Raw genomic sequence first — 24014 nt, forward strand, 5'->3', positions numbered from 1 at the left:
TCACTTTGAAAATGCTTAATGGTTACAAAGCTCTTTAAGTATATTATTGTATTTGATTCTTATAAAAGCTTCTTGAAATAGAAATTACCATTTTTCAAATACTCAGTTTAGATCTAAAAATCTCAGAAATTTGGGTGTTCCTTCTGACCACCTTTTCATGCCTGCCCATGCTGTCAAACTTGTTCATGATTGCCCCATAACTTTGCAGTCCAGCAATAATGGAAGCTGGAGGTAGATACCAAACTCCTTTCAGTACCTATAGAGAATCAACGCTGGACTCTCAGCTCACTCCACTTTACATCTTCTACTCTGCCTGGTTTCAACTCCACAGAACAAGATGCATTTGTGGGGTACACCCTGTTTTTGTTCCATCATCCTTTCTTGAATTCTTTTGTGTGTTGTCTCTTCTCGCCCCTCCCCCCACCATATTACTGACCATATACCCTAAGGAGGCTACTTAGTAAATGCTTCTTCTATAGTAGGCACTTAATAAATTTTTATTGGATTAGATTGAATAACAGTATTCAGGGTTAGGAAAGGTTCCTGCACAACGTGGGAATCTGTGCTGCATCTTGAAGGAATTACTCAAAGTTCAGAGGATGAGGTCAAGAAGGAAAGCAATCCAGGGATGTAGGAAAGCCAGGCAAGAATTTCTTCTACTTGACTCCAGAAGTCATAATTAAGTAGAAGATGCCAAGGCTAACAATGAGGGTTGTCCAGAAGTTTCTTAGGCTGTTCCAAAAGTGATAACAGTGGATATTTTACTCTCAGGACATTACAACAGTTAATAGATAGATTCTAAAAGAGACTCCTTCCTGTGGCACAGATTGCACTAGATAATCTCTGATGAGCCTTCCAACTTCTGAGATTTTAGGATTTCCTTTGCCAATTACACTAAACTATATTGTCTTGTGTGCTTCTTTTGGGACTATTTTAAAGTCTCCTCTAAAACAAAACAAAAACTTTCTAAATCATGGTATGATTCTTGAACAGACTTTATCATAAAACCAATCCTGGATATGCTATCTAATGTTGTTTTCCCCTGATTGCTTTGTCTGGAATACACCTCTTCCTTCTCTCTGCCTTCTATCATCTCTAATTTTATCATAGACTCTGAATCCCTCTTAAAAACTGTCTCAGTCCCTTAGTTATTGGTAGTCTCCTTTTCTCAAATTATCATATATGTATATATATATATATATATATATATATACATATATATATACTTATTTATTTATCCATTGCTCCCTTTCAATAGATTGTAAACTTTTTAAAAGCTGGACTTTTAAAAGAAATTTTACCACCTAGCATAAAGTCTTGCACATTAACAAGTTCTTTCTTTCTTTCTTTCTTTCTTTCTTTCTTTCTTTCTTTCTTTCTTTCTGTCTTTCTTTCTTTCTTTCCTTCTTTCTTTCTTTCTTTCTTTCTTTCTTTCTTTCTTTCTTTCTTTCTTTCTTTCTTTCTTCTTCTTCTTCTTCTCCTTCCTTCCCTTCTTCTTCTTCTTCTTTTCTTTCTCTTTCTTTCTTTCTTTCTTTCTTTCTTTCTTTCTTTCTTTCTTTCTTTCTTTCATTTTTGCAAGGCAATGGGGTTAAGTGGCTTGCCCAAGGCCACACAGCTAGGGGATTATTAAGAATCTGAGGTCACATTTGAACTCAGGTCCTCCTGACTCCAGGGCTGGTGCTCTATCCACTGCACCACCTAGCCACCCCCAACAGGTTATTTCTTAATGCTTCTTTTATGATATTGTATTTGACTAAATATTTTTAAAAACTTCCTTGGCCATGAGTTTCCCCTTTATATAAACTTTTTAAAAAAATTACATGATCTCCAAGTTTTTGGCTAGCTGTATAATTTCACAGTTCTATGAAATTCAAATTAGATACATTCTTTTCTGTTCAATTCACTTAATTCAACAAGTAATTATTAAGTAACTTATAGAAAAGACATTTTGATTGGTGCTGAGAATCCAGAAATGAAAATTGAGAGTTTCTGTCCTCAAAGGATGTCAATCTGTTGTGGTGACTATGGGGAGGGAGGAATGATGTGGATATAAACAATTGTGATGGGACAAAGAAAAGCTCCTCTCAAAAAGATTTAAGTGAGAGAAATCACTTTCAGTTATAGAAAAGAGGGATGATTTCATTTCTCTTTAAGTAACTTGATTGATTTTCCAACTGTTCTGTTTCAATTCAGGAACTTCCTATTTTAACCAGTACATAGATACTACTCAAGTTGTTTAGGGGATCAGAATTAAGATGGTAGAGAAACAGGAAGAAACACTCTGAAGTCCCTACCAGACCTTTTTCACACAGATTTTAAAAAATGCACCAGACAAATTCTAGTTTTGGTCAATCCAAGAAAAAGAAATACTTGAAATATGTTTTCCAGTCTATATGAGCAGAGGGAGACAGACAAAGAAACGTTCAAACAATGAGGACAAAGTCTAGTCAGACATAGCGGTGAAGATTCTTCCAGTACAGTGACAGAATAAAAAAATAAAATAAAATAAAATAAAAAAAAACAAGCAAGACTATGTATGCACCATGACAAGAAAAGGTCCTGGATTCACATAGAAGAACCAAATCTTATCAAGTTGTAGAAAAAAGTACAAATGGTAACTCTTCATTCACTGGATAAACCATGGACACCAGTGGAAAATTAAAGAGGGGGACATGAGACTAAAGGCAGTATTCCATGATAATTGGTGCCAGGTCACAAAACAAGGAAGAAGGAATCTTAGGAGCAAGCAGAAGTTATAGGTTTTTAACTACAGGGTCTTAATCTCAATTCTAGTCTAATCTGAAACTTGCAAAGTAATAAGCAAGTCAGAAATTCCAGATCAAAGTAGGACCAAGCAGTTCTGCCAGAATAAAGTAGTTAGGCCTTCCATCTGACTAAGGTTGAATTCAACAGCAAAATTCACTTGAAATTCCCAAACAGGGGCAAGCTAACAGATCCAAGCACATATCAGGAACTTGTGAAATTCAGACCAGCCAGGCAGTAATGAAATTTTACCTTGGAAGAGAAAACTTGGGAAAAACTTATATGTTCCCCAGTCTAACCTTTCCCTGAACCCTTCTCCTAACACTCAATGACATAAGAAGACAGCAATATTTCTTCCAGAGATACACAGAGCCAAATTCCAACATTAAGTCCAAAGTTACCAAATAAAATGAAAGAAATATCAAGTAAACAAAAATCACAATTAATATATGCAAATGTAGTTAAACATATTATACACATATATGTATAATATGTTTAATGGAGACAAATCTACTAAAAACAAAAATCACAGAAAAAGTGATTATAAAACATTTATAATCAAAGTTTTAAAGTAGAACATAGCCTGGGCATAAATTCAAATAGAATTAGAATTAAACATTTTTCACAGACTTGAACTATTTTTATAAATAAGAATACTAGAGAAAAAACAGAAAAGAAATTATAGCAATGGGGAAAAATTAGAAAGCTATTAACATGTTGGCACAAGGAGTAAGAAATCTTACCCAAGCAATAATTTCCTAAAAATTCGAAAGGGTTGAAAAGAAGCTAATGACATTATGGATTCACAAAAATATTCAAATAAAGCAAAATATACTGAAAAATAGAAGAAAAAATATGAAACTTGGGTAGCTGGGTGAGGCAGTGGATAGAGTACTAAAGGTACAATAAAGAAAGGCCATCTTCATGAGTTCAATTATTTCCTCAGACAATAACTAGCTGTGTGACCTAGGGAAATTCACTTTACCCTGCTTGTCTTAGTTCCACTTCTAGAAGATAACCTGAAGAAAATAATAAACCACTCCAATATCTTTTCAAAGAAAATCCCAAAATGGGATCACAAAAGTCAAAGATGATTGAACAGCAATGAATAATATATTCCCTCCCCCAAAATGGAAAACATTTCAAAGAGAGATAATTTAGAAATAATTAGTCTATGTGAAAATTGACCAATAATTGATCCTAGAAATGATATTTCAAGAAAAAATTAACAAAATACCTATATCTCCTATATCAAGAATATATAGTGGATAAAGAAAGAAGGCACTGGTCACTTTATGAAAGAAATATCAAAATTCAAACTTTTAGTGACAAAAATTCATGAATAATATGGCAAGAATTCAAGAAAAAAAAGAGTTTGGGTATTGAGGAGCCAGTCAGTATCGCACAAGTAGCCACCACTATGAAGCAGCAGAAAGCCTGACATACAATATTGCAGAAAAGCAAAGGATATAGACTCACAACCCAGAATCATATAGCAAGTAACACTGAGTCTAATACTATATGTAAGAAAATGGATCTTTAATGAAATAGAGAATACTCAGGGAACATTAAACTAAAAATACTAACACCAAGAGAATAATGAAAAGGTAAACAAGAAATTTCAATGGACAAAACAAAGGATAGACTATTTATACTCTAATACAGGAGATGATGCATGTACCCCCTCAGAACTCTATAGCATCAGAGTTCAAAGAGGAAATTTTATTAGATAAACTCTGAGAGTGTTTCTAGCATGTTATAATGAATTTATGAGATCAATGAAAGGAGAAGGAAAGAGTTAAATATTAGATCAGGAAAGGAATGGAAGGTTGGGTGAAATTATATCATATATTTAGAGTATATGAGTAGATAGATATCTATAAAAATAGAAGTAGGAGGGGGTAGTGATTAGCATTTGAATCTCATTCTCATTTGCATGTGTGAAAGGAGGGAAGTAAAGATATATCATTGAGTATAGAAATGAGCAAAATGTAGCAAAAGGGAAGAAGGGAGAAGGGAGGATTAAAGAATGAATCATTCCTAAGCAAAATAAGCTCTAAGAAGATTGTATCTCAAAAGGACACTTATAAAGAATCAGAAGCTGTAAATGGTCTCAACATGAGGGAGAATGGAGCAGAAGCTGATTGCACCAAAATGAGAACTCTAGTCCTGTGAATACCACTATTATCTCACTACCTTCCTTTATTTACATAGACTGAATGGGAAACAGAGAGGGAAAAGTGCAGTGAAATAGAATAGAAGGAAATACCCAATTAATGATCATAACTTAATATGAATGGGATGAACTCACCCATGAAATAAAAGAGGATACTTGAATGAGACAGTAGAGTTCAATAGTGTGCTCCTTATAAGAAACACTTGAAACATAAATATGCACACAAGACTAATATAAGGGACTAGAGTAAATGTATTATATTTTAGCTAAAGTAAAAAAAAGGAAAATAATTATCATGATAAGCAAATTTATTAGTCATTCTCCTATTGATAAATTGCCAAAGGATATGAGTAGATAACTTTTTAAGAAATACAAATGCTATAAATAATTATAGATATTCAAGAGAATTTTGAGGTTCTATCATATACCCTTTAGTGTGGCAAAATTGACCAAAAAAGGAAAACATATCTGTTTACTCATGATGGAAAAAATAAATACCATAATTTTAATGAGGATGGAGAATTGCCCTGTGATTTTATAACCTGCAATTTCATTGATTTAAAAAAAAACTTTTAGTTGAGTAAGTCCCCATTATCAATTCAGGTCTGAACTTCTGTAAATGATAGTCTTAAGAGGGCTGCCTAGAGCATTGAGAAGTTAAATTACTTGTCCAGGGTCACTTAACCAGTGTGTGTCTGAGGTAAAACTTAGGCCCAGTTATTCCTGACTCCAAGAGTCATTCTCAATACAGTTTTCATTGCTCCCCCTTATAATGTTTTAAAAATAATTTATAATTTATTAAACCCTAATAGCATATATATTTCAAAATAGCAATACATGTATGTGTGATACATTCAGTTTAAAGAAATGTCTTCTTGCTTTTCTTTTTTTTTTAAAGTTTTCTTTTATTTATTGAAGGCAATGGGGTTAAGTGGCTTGCCTATGGTTACACAGCTAGGTAATTAGTAAGTGTCTGAGGTCACATTTGAACTCAGGTCCTCTGGATTCCAGAGCTGGTGCTCTTTCCAATGTGCCACCTAGCTACCCCTCTTCTTGCTTTTCTTTGTTCTAAAGGTTTTTGCAAGGTAAATGGGGTTAAGTGGCTTGTCCAAGGCCACACAGCTAGGTAATTAGTAAGTCAGAGCCAAAAAGAGCTCATATTTGAACTCAGGTACTCCTGACTCCAGAGCGGGTGCTTTATCCACTGCCCAGCCTAGCCACCCCAGTGGAAACCTTTCTCAAAACTTCTCACAGTTATCTTTCTTCCTTGAATTCTTTTTCATTTATCTTATTTTACTACAATGTGAATGTTATTTCACTACAATAAAATGTAACATTCATGAGGGCAGGGATTATTGTTTGTATTTTTCTTTGAATCTCCAAATCTTTAAACAATTTCTGGCAAGTACTAAGTGCTAAAAATGCTTGTTGAATTAAATTTATCATATTGAGTCAAGTTGCAGATTTTGTTGGCATTAAATCAAAGCCACAATGATACTGTAGCTTGCTATGAATAGGAAACAGATTGTGGGGTCTCTTGTAGTGAGTTCTTATAATAATATTAGTTAACATTTATATAACATTTAAGGGGCTGAAAAGCTCTCATACATATGCTAGCTCATATGATCCTTACAATAACCCTGTGAAGTCTATTTTTATCTTCATTTTTAAGATGAAGAAAGTGAGTACCAAAGAAGTTCTATGATTTGCCCAGGGTTACACAGTTATTAAATATGCTAGTAAAGATTAAAACTCTGGTTTTCTTGACTCAAAATCTTTCTTTCTTTCAACCATGCCAAGGTGCCTCTCAGTTGTAGGACATAACCTTGTCAACCACTGAATTCTTTTTTGGCTCAGCAAGCTTTTCTTCATAGTTAGGACATGATTATATTAACATAAATTCTGAAGTGTGGTGAGAATGAGATCATGAAATTTTCTTAAACTAATGAATCTTGTGAATTATATCTCTGTAAGGATTTTTTGGGAAGAGATCTACCTGACTTCATTGATTTAGTAAAATTATATAATTTTCATTTGTCATTCCTCTTCCATTCCCTAACTTACTGGAGCAGGTAAAAAAACAACAACCAAACAACAACAACAAAAAACCCTTAGTTCTCTCCTGGCAGTTTCCTACAGAGATTTCAGCTGAGAAGCATTGGAGGACCAAATAGGTATCTAGGTGATTCAGTGGATAACTTGCTAGTCTGATAGTCAGGAAGACCTGAATTCCAAGGTGACCTTGGACAAGTCACTAAACCCTACCTCCTTTATTTGTAAAATGGGCAAGATAATAGTATCAGCCACTCACCCCCACTTGATGGTACTTGTGAAGAAAAAATGTGATGATATTTTGTAAAATATTTCTCCAGTCTTAAGTATTATATAAAAGCAAGCTATTTTTATTATGTTCTGTCCTCAGAAAGGAGCCAGGGGGAAGGAAGATCTTTTTTTGGATGAAAAATAGTATAGGGACTGGGAAAGGAAACACTACTTAAAGCCAGGAAATCTCCATTCAAGACTTGGTTTAGCAACTTCTCAAAGGTAAGAATTGAGCAAATCACTATGCCCATTTGAGATTCATTTTCTTTATCTATAAAATAAAATCTTGTTCTTTTTGACCACAAAAAAGCAGAACAATATTAATGGAATGAACTCTCCCAGAAAAAGGAAGTAGATAGCAGAATGAATTAAGAACAAGAATCTTACTAGATGTTGTTTACAAGAAACACATTTGAAGCAGAGAGATACACACTGGGTAAAGGCGAAAGGATGGAGCAAAATACCCCTCAGCTGAATAAAAAATATCAGGAATAACGATACTGATTTCACATAAAATAAAAACAAAAATCAATTTCATTAAAAGGCATAAGGAAAGAAATTATATTTTCTTAAAAGGTATTATTGGTAATGAAATTCTATAAATTACTAAATATGTATGCACCTAGTAGTATAACATCAAAATTCCTAGACAAAGATTGAGTGAATTACAAGGAGACATAGACAGAAAACCTTTAACAGTTGGGGACCTCAATCTCCCTCACTCAGAATTAGATAAAGCTAACCACAAAATAAAGAAAACTGAAGTTGAGAAGGTGAATGAAATCTTAGACAACTTAGATAAGATAGACCTCTGGAGAAAACTTAATAGGGATAAAAGAGAATATATCTTTTCTTGGCATTAAATTGCATCTGCACCAAAACTGATCATGTACATTTACAAGCAAATGTAGAAAGACAGAAATAATAAATGCACACTTCTCAGATTGTGATGCAATAAAATTATATATAATAAAGGGTTATGGTAAAATAAACCAAAAACTAATTGGAAACTTAATAACTTAATCTTAAATAATGAATGGATCAAACAGCAAATAATAGAAATATTCAATAATTATATCCAAGAAAATGATACTAATGAGACATCATACCAAAATTTATGGGATGCATCCAAGGAAGTTTTGAGGGGAAACTTTATATCTCTAAATGCCTATATGAATAAAATATATAGAAAGAGGAGACCAAGGAATTGGATATGCAGCTAAAAAAGCTAGAAAAATAAAAACTAAAGATCCTTAATTAAATACCAGTTTTAAAAAATCTGAAAATCCAGGGAGAGATTAATAAAATTGAAAGTAAGAAAATCACTGATCTAATAAATAGTTGGTTTTATGAAAAAGCCAATAAAATACATAAATCTTTGTTTAATCTTACTTAAAAAAGAAAGGATATAACCAAGTTAAAACTATCAAAAATGAAAAGGGCGAACTAAACAACAATGAGGAGAAAATAAAAGAGATAATGCTGAGTTATGTTGCCTGACAGTATGCCTATAATTAGGAGAAACTGATTGAAATGGATGAATAATTACAAGAATACAAGTTTCCCAGGTTAACAGTAGATGAAATAAAATACTTATATAACCCCATTTCAGAAAAAAAGAAGTTGAAGAAACCATTAATGAACTCCCTAAGAAAAGGTTTCTAGATGGATTTGCAAGTGAATGCTACCAAATATTTAAGGAATAAATAATTCCTATTCTACATAAATTATTTCAAAAAATAGTTCTGCAAAATTCCTTTTATGATGCCAACATGTTGCTGATACATAAACCAGAAAAACCAGAACAAAGAAAATTATAAACCAATCTCTCCATTAAATATTGATATACAATATTAAATAAAATTTTAGCAATGAGACACAGTATGTTATTACTAGGATAATACCCTGATCAGGTAGGCAGGGATGGTTCAACATTAAGGAAACACAACATAATTGAACATATCAAAAACAAACCTAACAAATCATGTGATTATCTCAATAGATACTGAAAAAACCTTTGATAAGATACAACATCCATTTGTATGAAAACCACCAGAAAGTTTAGGAATAAATAGAGTGTTCCTTTAAAAAAATAGTATCTATCTAAAACCATCATCAAATATTACATGATATGGGAATAATCTCAGAGGATTTCCAATAAAATCATGGGGGAAAACAAGGATACCCATTATAACCGTTACTATTCAATATAGTATTAGAAATGTTGACTTTATTAATAAGAGTAGAAAAAGAAATTGAAGGAATCAGAATTGGCAATGAGGAAGCAAAGCTTTCATTTTTTTGTATATGATATGATCATATACTTAGAGAACCTGAAAAAAAATCACCTAAAAAACTCCTTGAAACAAATTCAGCAAAGTAGCAGGATAGAAAATAAACCCACATAAATCATCAGCAATTCTTTATGTGAATAACAAAGCCCATGTGCAAGAGATAGAAGGAGATATTCCATTAAAAGTAACTATAGAAAGCATTAAGTACTTGGCAATCTAACTCCCAAGACATTTCCAGAAACCATATGAGCACAATTATAAAGTAATTCTCAAGTAAGATCTAAATAATTGGGAAAATGTCAACTGCTCATGGTTAGGTCCATTCTACCCAAATTAAATTACTTATTCATTGCCATACCATCAAACTGCCAAATAAATATTTTAACTAAACAAGTTATAGTACCTGAATACTATGGAATAATATTGTTCTATAAGAAACCATAAATGGTAAGACTCTAGAGAAGTATGGAATGACTTACAGGATCTGATGCTGAATGAAGGGAAGTAGAACCAAGAGAGCAATGTACTTAATAACAACAACATTGTGAGATATGAGATGATCAATTTTGATGGAAGCAGCTCCTCTAAGCAATATTAGACTGGCTATCTACAATGTTATCCACACCCAGAGGAAGAAAAACAAAACAAAATTTAAAAAATCTCTTAGAATCTGATGAACACTTTATAAAAATGATCTCTTTCATTTATTCCTAATTCCTCATACTGAAAATGACTAATCTGTCAACATGTTTATCAAAAATATGTATGTACAATGTTAATCTGACCACCTCTGAGGGGAGGGGGTTGGAAGGGAAGGTGAAAGGAAATTTTGTAAATTAAGAATATACATATACATATATATATGGATGAATGTTGAAAAAACATTCAATAGTTTCAGTCCATCTCTCTATGATCATGTCTCTATTGTTAGTCAATGTGTATCCATTAGTACTGGGTAGTTGAGATGCATCACAGGTCTTTGACCCATATGTAGCCTTCAAGATATCATAAAAGCACTTTGATTTGTTACTATCTGCATGCTATCTGAATTTCTTTTGTCTTCTTTAATTTTTAGGTTTTAGCAAGGTTAAGTGGCTTGCCCAAGGCCACATAGCTAGGTAATTATTAAGTGTCTGGAGCTGGATTTGAACTCAGGTACTCCTGAGCCGATGCTTTATGCACTGTACCACCTAACTTCCCCTCTTTTGTCTTCTTACTCAGTCAAGAGTCCTGCATCTTCCTAAGCTTCACCTTTACTTTACTTTTGACAGAATTAAATACTACCTTCTTAGAAATGGATGAATCATTCTACTGGTAAACCCTGTGGAGTTCTCATTTTTCATTTAGTAGCTTATGTATTTCCTCATCATTTTCCTCAAAGCAGTCTTGATGCTTGCAAGTATTCTGGCCTAGATGAGCAAATGCAATTCTGTACACTAGATTTCTAAAATTTGCCCATGTTGCAAAAGAATTGGAGTTTTTCTGGGGCAGAGTTAAGATTGTAGCATAAAGTTAGTAGTGGACTTTTTCTCCACACAACACTGAATGAAATTTTTACACAAACATTAAAGCTATAGATCCTATAAAAAAATAAAAGATAAAAGCAAATTTTCAAGTGTAGATATCGTGGAGTATCTTCAGTGATGACTGTCTCTTCTTACGTGAAAAGGGTAGGCAAAGCCCATCTGGGGGGAGACCAGGAAAGCCAGCATCAGGCTTCAAACCACAGCATAGCTTAGGTCCCAGCAGCTAGATAGCAAGTTAGCAGGGAGGGTCTCAATCCCAGACAAAAATCTGAACTGTGGGACTATTGAGGCAAAAGACAAGACTGAATTGGGAACAAACCTCTGCATAGACTGAGTCTGGACATTACGGAGGAAACAAACCTCTGCAGAAGTAATGCCTGGGTTGCATAGACAACATCCTGACCAGTTGATGATTATGTTTGTCCTTCATTCTCAAAGAAGACTATGATATCAGGGGAAGTGATGCCATGAAAAGCACATGAATTTGATTTTGAGTGAGAGGATATTGTGCTAAATTACTAATCTCACTTTCTCCTCCAGAGACATCACAGTCCAGTGGCCATATATGAAATAAGAAGACTAGAGATTTCCAGATAACAGAGAAACTAGGTGGCATAGTGGTTAGAGCACTGACCTTGGAGTCAGGAGGACAGAAGTTTGAATCCAGGCTCAGAAACTTTACACTTGCTAGCTATGTGACCTTGGGTAAATCACTTAACCCTGACTACCTCTTGACTAGTGATAAATAAAGGATCAGACACAACCCCTGCACAAAATCTTGGGTCTATATATGTTATACTTCAGGAGCAGAGCTCAAACAATCAAAATGCACAAAAAAGACTAAATGAACACTAACCATAGAAAGTTACTAAGTAGATAAAGATGAAAAATGCCACTTCAGAAAAAGAAAACAGCATCAAGTTATATACAATGGAAGTCTCAAAGGAATTTATGAATTGTACTCAAATCTAAAACCTCATAGAATAGCTTTAAAAAGAATTTAAAAACCAAGGAAGATAGGAAGAAGTAAAATGGGGGGGAAAATGAGAACTATGCATGCAAATTATGAAAAATTGACCAAAAAGGTCAGCACCTTTAAGATTAAAAATAAGCAGCTAGTAAAATAATGTAGTTCTTCAAAAAATAAAATTGACTTTTTAGGAAAGGAATTGTAAGCCATCTAAAACTCGAATTGACCAACTGGAAAGGGAATACAACTCAGCAAAAAATAAAAGTAACTAGCTGGAAAAGTAAACAAAATCTAAATGAAGAAAATAAAACCTTAAAATTAGAATTGACAAATAGAAACCAATGAGTCTATGAGACATCAAGATTTCATCAAACAAAATCAAAAGGCTGAAAAAAATTGAAGAAATATAAAGTACCTTCTAGGAACAACTAACAAATAGATTCAGAAGAAATAATTTACAAAATTTTGGTCTACTAGACAGCCTATAACAAAAAGATATGCCTATAAAATATCTTTCAGGAAATTATCAGGGAAAACTGTCCAAATATACTAGATCAAGAAGACAAAATTGCCATTGAAAAAATATACAGAGCAACTGCAGAAAGAAACCTCAGTTTAAAAACTCTAAGGACTATCAGAGTCAGATTTTCTCAAACAAGGAAGAAAATATTGCAAGTAGTTAAAAAGAAACAATTTAAATCCAAACGAAATACAATCATAATTACACAGTACTAATCACAGTACATTAAAGGATTGGGGAGGGGCTGATATTTCAGGGGACTAAGGACCTTGATTTACAACCGAGAATTTACTACCCTGAAAAATTGAGCATATTTAGAAAATGATCTTATCTTAATCCATACTTTAATTTACAAGAATTTTAGTACCATGGTTGGGTGCTAAAGTGATAGTGGGAGAGAGTGTACCTGATACTTAATTTGGGTAGGGTTGTAGGATCATGGTTGGAGAGCTATATAGACAGAGGAAGAGAATATATTTTAGAGGTATTGGACATAACAACATCATGAAGAGATTTTGCTTTGCTTTTCACTTTGGTTACAATTGGAGGGTGTAGGCTTGGGAGGGTACAAATTGTTCATGAAAATGATTTGGCTTTGCATGATGTTTTGACTCATGAGGATTGTGTGTCCATGGAGGATACTTGAAAAGGTGATTATAATCTTATGTGATTCATGACACTTAAGAAGTCTTTTTCTGATGAGACAGAGAGGGATGGTTAATTGCTATGAGGCAATGCTACTTATACAGCAATCAAGCAATTAATCAATCAACCTTTGAGAACAGTGCCTCTATCAGGTCAGATAAAAGGAGGACTATATTTTGACAAAGGGGATTTAAGTACAAGACAGGGTTAAAACAATAAAAAAGCAGTATACTTGGAGAAGGTTAGACATTAGTGGATAAATAAAACCAGGTGAAGAGGGACAAAGACCTATTATAGTAGAGGGAAAGAAAGGAGGATGTGAACATTGAATAAATCCTATTAAATTAATTTGGCTCAGAGAGGGAATAGCATACATTCCCAATTTGTTTTAAAAATCTATCCTATCCTACCTGGAAGGGGGTAGAAGGGAAAGAAAAGGGAAGAAGGAATTGGCAAAAGGGAAGGTGAAGGTAAAAGTGAAAGTAAACTTAAAATTCAGAAGAAAAGTTAAAGGGGGAAACATAGGTAAAGAGGAATAAGAACAAAGGAGAGAGAAAAGCACAAATGGGAAAAATAACATGGAGAGAGATAAAGAATTAATAATCATAGCTGTAAAAGGGAATGAGATGAACCCTCACATGAAATGGAGGCAGAGAGAAGGATGGGTTAAAAAAAATCATGATCTTACAATATATAGTTTACAAGAAACACATTTGAAGCAGAGATACAAACAAGAAAATGTAAAAGGCTGGAGCTACATATATTATGCTTCAATGGAAGTAAAAAATAAAAATCAGAGGTAGTTATCCTCATCTGAGACAAAGCAAGAGCAAAGGTAGATCTCATTAAAAGGGATAAGGAAGAAACCACGTCTTCTTAAAAGGCTCCATAGGCCAAGAGGTTATATGCATCCAGTATTATAGCATCCAAATTCTTAGAGGAAAAGCTGAATGAATTACGAGGAGACATAGGCAGCAATACTATAATAATGGGAAACCTCAAACCCTCTCTCAGAACTAGATAAATCTAACTACAAAGTAAGCAGGAAGCGAGTACAAAAGATAACCAAAATATTAGAAAACTTAGATATTATAGACCCCTGGAGAGAACTTAATGGGAACAGAAAATAAATTCCTTTTCTCTGTAGTACATGGTACCTATGTCAAAATTAACTGTAGCCTAGGGTATAAAAACCTTACAATCAAATGCAGAAAGGCAGAAATAATAAAAGCATACTTTTCAGATCATAATGCAATACAAATTATATGTAATAAATGGTCATGGAAAGATAAATGGGGGCAGCTAGGTGACATAGTGGATAAAGCACTGGCCCTGGAGTCAGGAGTACCTGGGTTCAAATCCGGTCTCAGACACTTAATAATTACCTAGCTGTGTGGCCTTGGGCAAGCTACTTAACCCTGTTTGCCTTGCAAAAAACCTAAAAAAAAAACCCGAAAGATAAATGAAAAATTAATTTTAAAGAATGAATGGATCAAACAACAGATCACAGAAATAATCATTTCATACAAGAAAATGAAAACAATAAGACATCATACCAAAATTTATGGAATGTGACCAAAGCAGTTTTTAGGGGAAATTTTATATCTCTAAGTACTTATGTGAATAATATAGGGAAAGAGAAGATCAATGAATTGCGTAATTCAGCAAAGTGGCAGGATATAAAATGAATCCTCATAAATCATTAGCATTTTCGTATATGGCCAACAAAGTCCAAAGGCAAGAGATAGAAAGAGAAATTTCATTTAGAGTAACTGCAGACAACATTAAATACTTGGGAATCCAAGACAAACACCAAAACTGTATGAAAACAATTACTATACTCTTCACACAAGTCAGATCTAAGCAATTGAAAAAAGGTCAATTACTCAGTTAGGTGGAGTTAATGTGATAAAAATGATAATATTACCTAGATTAAATTGCTTATTCAATGAAATACCAATCAAACTACTAAATAACTATTTTACAGAGTATGAAAAAATTAGTAACAAAATTCATTTGGAGCAACAAAAGGTCAAGGATATCAAGGAAACTTAAGAAATAAAAAGATAAATTAAGATGGGCTTGCTCTACCAGATGTAAAACTAGACTATAAAGAAGTAGTCATCAAAACTGCCTGGTAATGGTTAAGAAATACAATAATGGACTGGTGAATTAGGATAGGTAACAAAAACAGTAGTAAATAACTAGTAATCATTGTTTGACAAACTCAAAGACAAAAATTGTTAGGAAAACTGGAAAATGGTTTGCTTAAAAACTAGACATAGACTCACATTTAACATGCTGTAGCAAAATAAGGTCAAATGGGTAAAGGATTTAGACATAAAAGGTGATACCATAGTCCAATTAACATATCAAGAAATACTTTATCTGTCAGATATATGGAAAGGGGAGAAATTTATGACCAAACAAGAAATAGAGTACATCATAAATTGCACAGTGGATGATTTTCACTATAATAAATCAAAAAGTTTTTGCACTAATAAAATCAGTACCATCAAGATTGGAAGGGGAAACATATTTGGGAAGCAATTTTCAAAGCTAGGGATTCTGAAAAAGATCTCATTTCTTTTCTTTTTTTTCTTTTTTTGCAAAGCAAACAGGATTAAGTGGCTTGCCCAAGACATCACGGCTAGGTAATTATTAAATGCCTGAGGTTGGATTTGAACTCAGGTACTGCTGACTCCAGGGCCAGTGCTCTATCCATTGCATCACCTAGCCACCCCCAATAAGTCTCATTTCTAAAATATATAGTAAATTGAATCAAATTAATAATATTTCAAGTCATTCCCCAATTGAAAAATGGTCAAAGGATATGAATAGAAAATTTTCAAACAAGGAAAATAAGTTGTTTATAATTATATGAAAAAAATGCTCCAAATCATTACTGATTAGAGAAATGCAAATAAAACAACTTTTGAGGTATCACCTCACTCCTATCATATTTGCTAAGATGACAAAAAAAGAAAATGACCAATGCTGAAAAAGTTGTGGAAAGACTGGGACTTTAATGCACTCTTGGTAGAGCTTCAACCATTCTGGAGAGCAATATAGAACTATGTTCAAACAGCAATAAAAATGATCATACCCTTTGACCATCAATGCCAATACTAGGCCTATATCTAGAAGAAATTATAAAAAAAAAAGGAAAAGTCCCACTTGTTTCAAAATATTCATAGCATCTCTTTTTGTAGTGGCAAAGATTTGCAAACTGAGGGGGATGCCCATCAATTGGAGAATGACTGAACAAGTTATAACATATGAATGTTATGGAGTACTACTGTTCTACTGTTCTTTAAGAAAACAAGAATGATTGAATTCTAGAGAAGCATGAAAAGAAGCACAGGGACTGATGCTGAGTGAAAGGAGCAGAATCAAAAGAACATTGTACACATTAATAACAACATTGTCAATTGATTACCTTTGATGGTTGCAGCTCCTCTCAGCAGTTCTGAAAGCTTGGACAACCCTGGAAGACTTTTAAGGACAATACTATCCACATTCAGACAAAAAAAGCAAAACTAAACAAACCCCCCCCCCCCAAAAAAAAAACCACCCTACAGATTCTAAATAAACTTTTCACTTTTTAAAAATTCTTCTAATTTTTTCTTTCCTATCTCATAGTTTTCTTCCTTTTCCCTTAGTCCTAATTGCTCATACAGAAAGTGACTAATCTGTAAACATATATTTTTTTTAGGTTTTTGCAAGGCCAGTGGGGTTAAGTAGCTTGCCCAAGGCCACACAGCTAGGTAATTATTAAATGTCTGAGACCGGATTTGAACCCAGGTACTCTTGACTCCAGGGCTGGTGCTTTATCCACTGCTCCACCTAGCCTCCCCCACTGCGCCACCTAGCCGCCCCATCTGTAAACATATTAAGCGCAAATGTGTGTGTGTGTATGTGTGTCTTTGTGTGTGTGTGTGTGTGTATGTGTGTTGCTGAGGAGAGGGGGTAGAAAGAGAGCATGAAAAGAACTTATGTGACATAAATATCCATATGCATATGGATGAATGTTGAAAACCATTTATAACATGTAATTGGTAAAATAAAATATCAATTAAAAAAGAATCAGAATTAAAGTGGAGAAAACCATGAAAAAAGAAAAACACATAAAACAAAGTTTTAAAAAGTGAAAATAACATGAATTTATATGCATTCATATTCCATAGTTTTTTTTTTTACCTCTGGATATGAATGTCATTTTTCATCTTAAGTCTTAGAATTATCCTTGATCATTGAACTGCAGAGAAGAGCTATGTCCTTTATAGTTGATCATCACACAGTGGTACTGTTTATGTGTAAAATATTCTCCTGCTTCTGCTCACTTCACTTAGTATTAGTTTGTACATATCTCTCTAGACTTTTTTCTGAAGTTTACCCACTCATGATTTTTTTTTTTTGGCGAGGTGATCGGGTTAAGTGACTTGCCCCAAGTCACACAGACAATTATTAAGTGTCTGAGGCCAGACTTGAACTCAGATACTCCTGACTCCAGGGCCAGTGCTCTATCCACTGCACCACCTAACCACCCCATAGTCATAATTTCTTAAAGAACAATAGTACTCCATAACATTCATATACCATAACTTGTTCAGCCATTCCTCAATTGGTGGGTATCTCCTCAATTTCCAATTCTTCACAATCACAAAAAGAACTGTTAAAATATGCATGTTCATGTGGATCTTTTTTCCCTTTATATGATCTCTTTAGCATACAGACCTAGTAATGGAATTGCTGGATCAAGGGGTAAGTACACTTTTATTGCTCTTTGGGCATATCAACTCTCCAGGTCTGTGACTATGAAAATGAGAGTATCTGCTACACAGCTTTTTCCTGTTTGAATAAAAAAAGTACTTTGTAATAGTCTCTTTAGCTGCTTTTTATACAACAAACCATTCCTTTTCCCATTTAGTGTTTGCATTGCAGCCTCCTGTAGCTCAAATGTGCTCTATCCTCATAGATTCTGCCTCTTTCAAGTTCTAGTTTCCTTTAAATCTATCACCTACTTCTATATTAGGGCTTTTCTTACCCTCACTTCCCTGATCTCCAAAACACTGCCCCCCATCTTCATGAAATTATTTATTGTATGATTTACATACATTTATTTTACGCATATCAATTCCCTTCAGGTAGAATGTAAATCCTTTGAGGGTAGGGATTATTTCCTTTTTGTTTTTGTAATCCCTCCTCTTAGGTCAGTGGCTTGCACAGTACTATTGGATAAAGACTTGTTGAATTATATAAGGTGCTGTAGAAATGTAGTTTATTCTTATGATGAATTTAACCACAGGTTCATAATTTGCTCTGACTTTTGACAATTCAATCATGAGTACTAGCTTTGGATCTCAGATTTCAGTTTTTGATAGTTCTGGGGCTTGTGCCTTTAATTGCTAGCTGAATGACTTCGTCTCTTCAATTCAATTTGAATTTAATTCAACAAACCTTGAAGTCAAATCTTATTTTTCTTTGTATTACCCTGAGAACAGACTTCTGTTTATAATTCTCCAAAGATCTATGATTTGATTTTGGAGAGATGAAGATCCCAAACCCTCAACAAATAGAATGTGATTTCATAAATTACTGAGGCTAAGGCAAATCTGATACCTGGTAGCCAGTCTTATGGTGATAAGCTTCTTCATTGTTGTTTAGACTGATCTTGATCAACAAACACAGTCCATTCATTGCTGACTCTGTCCTTTATGCCTTTTGATAGTGGTTTCAGTTGCTAATGCTTGTGCTTTACTTGGAATTCAGGGTCATGTCCATACTGTGATGAGGCATCAGAGGTATGTATTAGAATATTGCCATTATCTTTTATCATTATCACTTTGCTTCTTCTTTCACTACCCTTATTCATCACATTCTCAGTGCTAGAAGATAAAAAGCAACAACATATGACCACAGGAGAGAAAAAACATGAAATTCTACAAAAGGAGATGATGACTTATAGGTCCAGGTGACTGTGGGAAGGACTGTTCTAAAGATATTAAGCCTCCTAAGATCAAGGACTGGGAATAGCAGCTCCTCTCCAAAGCTGAAGAGTGATATATAGGATGAACTGTTCTTGTGATGGGAAATCTAGTGTATTTTGCAGTCAAAACTGACAAGGGTACAATATCTTTCTGAGTTACTTGTCAACTACCAGGAGCTGGTATACAAAGCATCCTTCTGACTTCTTTCTACTCTCTTTGATCCATGCTTTACTGATTTCACTTTCAGAATAGAGGAATTCTCAAGGACTAGTTCATGGCCAGTCTACTCCATGAAGCATCCTCTGATGACTTCAGATAACATTGATTCTTCTTTGATTCATTCTTTGTTACCCAATACTACACTTGCTAGCTTGATCTTTTGTAAGAGGCTATGTGATCTGGAGGAATAAGCTTTGGCTTTAATTCTTGAAAATTGTTTTAAAACTGCCACTTCTACTTGTTAATTAATTAATCATCAATCAAAATACTATAATGATACTAGAATTATAATTATGTATAAGGAAATATATTCATTGTATCCCTTCCCATACAACTCCATTATCAATGAAATTCAATATCATTTGAGGGGTTAAATAATTGATTCTTAAATGAATATTGAAGAATTCAATTGAATTATTTATTGAATCTTTCAATGAATATTGGACAACATATGGAAAATTCAAAATGGAAAATATAGACACGTTAGCTATCAATGTGTGGAACTTTCTCCAATGTGAAGAGGCAGGCCATGTGAAATAATGGAAAGTGTACTAGGAAAGGAGGCAGATTAAAAAAAAAATCTGGGTTTTGGTTCCGGCTCTACTATTTAACAATCTGCAACTTGGACAGCTCAACTGACTTGTCTGAGCCTCAGTTTCATCACTTGTCAATTAAGGAATTTGACTCAGTCAGCAAGTCTAAGTGCTTATTTGTAAGCAAAGATAGAATATGTCCTCAAGGGACTTAATTGGGGGGGGGAGGGGAAGGGAGACATATTCTAATGAATGACATGTTCTGTAAGTTCCCTTACATTTTGCTTCCATTCCCTTAAATTCTGCTGTTGTAATTCCATTTTCATTCTGATTGGTCCTTCCTTTACCTTTAGTCCTATATACATTTAGTCAGATCTGTAGGACTTGAGAGGTTTTTCACCCCATATCTCAGCTCTGATTCTACTCTCTCGGTGCCTGCTCTTTTCCAAAATTATACTGTCCCCAACTTTTTTATTTCGTTTTATGTGTTGTCTTCTGCATTAGAATATAAGTTTTCTGAGGTCAGGGTCTGCCTTTCATTTGCCTTATACTTATATACTTATATACTTATATACTTATATACTTAATACAAGTCTTGGACTACATTATTTTATAAATTCTTGTTAAATGACTGACATTTTCTTTTACATTACTCTATAATTATTCTTGAATAAATTCATGTGTATAAATTTGAGTTTTTGCAATCACTTTCCCTTCTGTACTCTTACCTGTCTTTCCTGTCATATTCCTATTGTTTTCTTTTGATATTTCTATACTACAAATAAACTGGACAGATAGCTATTAGTGTCATTTTGCATACTCCTGCCAAAGTATTCACACAAGCTGCTTCCATGCTTGGAATAGGCTACCTTCTCATTTCTATCTGTCAGAGTTCTGTTTGTTTATTTTCTATTTTAGGTGCTTTTGTAAAGCCTTCTGTGATCTCCCACATGCAAACAAATCTTTCTGTTCTGCCTTGACCACATTTTCCTTTGTATTGCATTTACTTATGCAAGAGGTAGCTTAAGTTTCTACATTTCTCCTCCCTCTCCTCTGTACAATTGCTTGGAAGCTTACCTAACTTAGGGATTGGACCATATTTCATCTCATATTTCATCATAATATTTCATTTCATCTAGGAACAACAGAAAATTTCAGAGAATTTATTTTTAGGAATTAATATTATGAAACTCTTCTTAAAGATTTTAATTACCCAAAAGTGGAATGGATTGCCTCAATATGTCCTGCTCAAAGGTCTTTAAGTGAAGATTTGGATGGTAGCTTTCCTAAAATTTTATAGAAGGAATTCATCTCAGGGTACAGGGTAGTCTAGAAACCTTTAGAAGTTCTTCACCTGATGATTCAATGTACTAATAATAATGGCTCAGATTTCTAAAGTGATTAGGATTTATAATCCTTTTTTTCCTTTCAACAATCCAGTGAAGTGTAACCCCTTTTACTTTGCCTTGCAACCTAAAATTGGGATTAGAAAATAAGGAAGAAGCTACCAAGTTTAGTGAATGTTTGGGAGTGTCAAAGGGAATATGACATGCTTTCTGTCAACCAGAGAATTGAACAAGTGGTCAGAAATCTTTTGGTGGAATGATGGTATCAAGTTTCTGTTTCTTTACCAGTGCCTATTTTTGTGTAACAACATACCCTGTTCCATGAATAATGAGGCACTTGTAACAAAACACCATATGCAATCTTGCCTGGCAACATGACATTCAGGGGAAAAAATACTAGATCTCAAGTCCTTATCCTGTGACATGAGGAGGAGACAAGTCATGACTTCTAAATTAGAATCTTTGACTAGAGATTGGTCCTATTGCATGTATAGATATAAACTAAGTTAGATACCCTCTTTTGATTGCTTATAAGACATTTGGGAATGAAATAATAAGCAAACAGAGTTGGACCATTTCTAGAGTTTTGGGTTTTTGAGAAGTACTCTCTGATGCTTTTTTGAGTGTAGGGCAAAATAATGCATGTGAAGAATATATGTGTGCATGCGTCTATGGAGATAATGAATTTCTTAGAGAGGAATCTTACCCTCCTAATGCATAAAAATATCATATAAAAAAAGGTATCAGGGGTTGCCTACAGAATTTAGAAGTTAAGTGACTTGCCTAGGGTTACAGAGATGTGTCAGAGATAGTACCTGAACACAAGTCTTCCTGAGTCTCTATCCACTATATCAAACTATTTCTCCACTCATACCCATGACAAGGTAAAAGCTTAATCATAAGTAGATGGAATGTTTGTTCCTGTGGGGACATACTTCAATAATGTCAAGATCATATGAATGAAGTAAAACAATAATAGTTACTATGAGTTAGCTCAAAGCTTCCTTCTAACCTTCCCAAACCAGAATTCAGGCAGTTATCCTTGTACTTCAAGGGGAGAGGAAAGGAGAAGCCTGAGAGGTCACCCCTTTAAGTATACCCACAGAGCTCCAGCTCAGTAGATAGTTAAGATAGGCCTCAAAGTCAATAGAAAATAGTCAGAGAATATATGCATTTCCTCTGACATTAGGAGATGAGGTTCTAAGGAGATAATACATATATTTTGCAGATCTTTCTACCATATGACAATGTGTCTTTTATAAACCTGTGGTTTCCTTCTTCAAGATGCTGACAAACCTTAAATAGTTTTGTTGTTGTCTAGTTATTTAGTCATGTCTGACTCTTTGTGACTCTGTAGAATTGTCCATTTTTTTGCAAAGATACAGGAATGATTTTCCATTTTCTGCTCATTATGCTATGAGGAACTGAGGCAAATGGAGGCTAAGTGACTTGTCCAAGATCATATAGCTAAGAAGTATCTGAGGATGGGTTTGAACTCAGATCTTCTGACCTCCAGGTCAGTGCTTTAGCCACTGCATCACCTAAATGCCACCCTCAAGTACAAAGGAATGTTAAACAATTATAAACAGACCAAAAGGGGGTAGAGGAGTTGAGAGTTAAGGGAGGCCACATGAATTGAAAAGGTTGGCATAGCCAGACCTAATAATCTGATATAAACATGGCCTGCCTCTGGGCACTTGATATTGGGCAGGCTCTTTGAGAGGGAGAAGGAACATTTTCATATTTTTATCTATTGTCTAACATTTCCTTTCAGTGCTCTAGAGGGACAGGGTTGAAAGATATGTATCAAATTCTCCAGGTGATGACCACATCCTGGCATATGACTTCACTCTTGGTAGGGCTCTTCTCTGTTCTTCCTTCATTCTCATCAGTTTGTCTTCCATGACAACAGGTCCCAAACATATCTGCAAAGCAAATGTTTGACTACTCATGGTTATGCTGGTCAGAGAAGATCATCATTATCATCATACACAAAGAAAATAGGATAAAGAGGCAACAAAGCAAAGTGAATCGACTTTGGACTTGAGATCAGAAAAACCTGAGTTGAGTCCTGCTTCAGATATTTATTAGCTATAGCATCTTGAGCATGTCACTTAAATTCTCTGTGCCTTAGTTTCCTCATCTATAAAAATAGGGGGTGAGACTCTATGGCCTATAAAGTCTGGTCTAGTTGTAAACTATAGACTTTGTCAAAAATCCTCCTTGATCTGACTATTTTTCTGGGGACAAGATATATTTTTCCCAGTCCTTTCTCTCCTTGAATCTATTTATGCTAAAAATACCTTTATCTCTGATGCTTCCTGTTTCTCTCCTGGGACCTATCCAAACCATAATGAACAAGAGAGGGTAATAGAGGAAGCAATTGTGGTTCTGGCACATCCTTGCTGTGATTGAGTGCTGTCTGTCTCTATTCAAGGTCATTTCCTCTGATCTTCCTCCTGCACCCTTAACATAAGCATGCTTGCCAAAAGGTACTTAGAACAACTCCTGGATGCTTTTCAATTCTACCTCTGAGCTTGGTTAGCATACAGCCATTGCTGTGAACCTCAGCTCCGAAGACTGATCTTCCAACAAATAGACTCTTGTGTTTTCCTTTAAGCCTCTACCCCTTCTTTTACTCTACTCCCCAAATTTATTCTTTAAGACTCACTTCTTACATAATGGTCACATGAACCATTGGACTCTAGTT

General features: G+C 34.3%; 1 long non-coding RNA gene across 1 annotated transcript in view; it reads left to right on the top strand.

The window, feature by feature from the left end:
- The window catches only part of LOC141503419 (uncharacterized), a 104138-nt gene that overhangs the window by 44664 nt on the left and 35460 nt on the right, over positions 1–24014 (top strand). The window contains exon 3 of the long non-coding RNA XR_012472835.1: positions 7362–7483. This is a non-coding gene — a long non-coding RNA (uncharacterized LOC141503419). The remainder of the gene's footprint in view (positions 1–7361; positions 7484–24014) is intronic.

This window comes from Macrotis lagotis, chromosome X (genome assembly GCF_037893015.1).
Source record: "Macrotis lagotis isolate mMagLag1 chromosome X, bilby.v1.9.chrom.fasta, whole genome shotgun sequence".
Taxonomy (NCBI): Eukaryota; Metazoa; Chordata; class Mammalia; order Peramelemorphia; family Peramelidae; genus Macrotis; species Macrotis lagotis.